General features: G+C 39.6%; 1 protein-coding gene across 4 annotated transcripts in view; it reads right to left on the bottom strand.

Annotated features, from left to right (window-relative positions):
- SLC2A3 (solute carrier family 2 member 3) overlaps window positions 1-2051 on the bottom strand; it is a 27550-nt gene that overhangs the window by 24620 nt on the left and 879 nt on the right. For 2 of the 4 annotated variants that reach the window (XM_025048755.1, XM_006914675.3), the window contains exon 1: window positions 647-1235. The exons of 1 other annotated variant lie outside the window; for it this stretch is intronic. The gene's annotated coding sequence lies outside the window, so the exon portion shown is untranslated. Of the gene's footprint in view, window positions 1-646; window positions 1239-2051 lie in introns of those variants that run through there. One more of the 4 variants, XM_015591573.2, reaches the window with a different exon arrangement.

The following is a 2051-nucleotide window of genomic DNA, read 5'->3' as shown; positions in this document are numbered from 1 at the left end:
GATAAAGAAGTTACTGCTGGTTATATATTAAAGTCTAGATCCCCATTCTTTTTAAGAATATAAAGACTGTCCTAAGAGTCTCTGCTTACATGTGAGGAGCTCAAACAAATCATCACAGAAATATTCTTCTCTGCAGTAGTAGTAATAATAGGTTCTTGATAAGTCAAACTGTTTTTATGAAGTGCCAGGTTCTTATCATGTTACCTCATTTACAATTCACAACAATTGATTAAGTAATTTGCTCAAGGACCCACAGTTTGGGGGCAGAACTAGTTGTCCGACTGTATTACACTATGTTTCTACAGATTAAGAGAAAAATATAGTCAGTGTAGGTTCAGAACAAAGTATCTGGGATAACCAGTGTTTCCCCATCCCTACCCCTCACCCCTTTCCTCCTAGAAATGTAGCCTCTTCTTGCTCCCTTCTTAAGCAGGTGGTCATAAACAGGGAGCATGGGGTACAATAAATCTAGAGGCTGATGACATGCTGCTATTCAAGAGTTGTAGGAAAAAAGAGCCATCCCGCTGGTTCAGTAAGTATCCTTGTTCTCAGGCTGTAGAGAGAAGACCCTCCTCTCTAGGTGGAAGGGAGATGAAGATGGCAGGGAAGGAGGCTACGTAAGGAGAGGAAAGCTCCTGCTACTTACCAGTGTTGACTCTGCAAACAAGAAATGTGCCACTGAGTTGGCTTTGACTCCTGGTGACTCTATGAATGAAGGATGTCACAAAATTCTCCAAATTTCTCTTACTCAACGAATAGGAAATGGGAGAAAACCAAACCAGTGTTGACAGTGCCCTCTCAGACTGAGTCCCTGTGTTCACCAAGGGCTGATAGGTTTACCTGGTTCTTTTTACTTTCCTGAAAACATAGTGTAGATATTATAACATCTTAATCCCTAGCAGCCACGTTGAACATAGTGCTGCCCTCCAAATGATTAGAGAGAGGAAAACTCGGGACTGAATTTGAGAAGTGGCTAATGAAAGAAGGGCTGATGGCTAATTTTCAAGTCCAGTCTCCCTCTCTTCCTTAGCTCCATGCTCATTTTCTGTGACTCCAAAAAGGTGGCAGACACGCTCTATTTTACATAACCACTAAAGATGATTCAGGCAAGAGGACCGTAAGGATGGCTGAAGAGTACAGTAATGCACTGATGGCAGGGACTTCCCTATTTTCTAATATTCCTTCTTCCGGTTGGAGAAGTGAAAGTGTCAAAAGCTAGGAATGGAAACTAGAGCCCAAATGTTACTACCACCATCCCCCATCTACTTAATAAAGTGATGGATGAAGAAATGGGATGTGGAGAATAGCAGAGGATTAAGGACCTTAGTGGAATTAGGTCTCTGAATAAATCATTATAAACAATACATTATTAAACATAAATCATTAATGTGTTTATTTTACACCTACTGGTTTCTAGCACTGCTAGATGCTGCCGTTTTAAAATATACCGTGGGAGACTTATAAAAAATAGCCAAACTCTACATAATTTTTTAAAGCTTTGTGTAATTGTATAATATGATTGTTCTAATTCATTTCTTTGCAAATGCAGACTTTAATATGGCACGAGTGTGTGTAAAGTAGAACAAGCTTGAATTTAATGATTGACTTTCTACAATATGTTGTATACTGCTTTGAAGACACATATATGCTGAATATGTCTACTCAAAGTCTTAAAATGTTCACACCAAGTGCATAACTGAAATATAACACACAAATAGAATGTCATAATACATAAATCACCTCATTTTTTAAATGTGGCTCTTTTTTCTCCATAGCCCAAAAAAGGAAAAGAAAGAAAAACACCAACAAAGGAATTCATTTGCATCACAACAGTGAGGAAAATGAGGCAGGAAAAGTAGGGAGTCCTTGATTTAGATTTTCCCCTACTTTCTTGGTTTCCACTTGTCTCTCGGTTCCGGCACCTCTTCTGCCACGGGCCGGGGGTGGGGCGGAGTGTACAAAACAGCTCGCCGTTTGCCTACAATTTGTCTTTTCTCCGTTTCCTTGTACAAGTTTATTCTCTTCTTTAATGCCTTCATTATCCTACCGCT

This window comes from Pteropus alecto, unplaced genomic scaffold, assembly GCF_000325575.1.
Source record: "Pteropus alecto unplaced genomic scaffold, ASM32557v1 scaffold94, whole genome shotgun sequence".
Classification (NCBI taxonomy): domain Eukaryota; kingdom Metazoa; phylum Chordata; class Mammalia; order Chiroptera; family Pteropodidae; genus Pteropus; species Pteropus alecto.
Note: the sequence above shows the minus strand (reverse complement) of the source record. Positions and strands in the feature narration are given on the sequence as shown.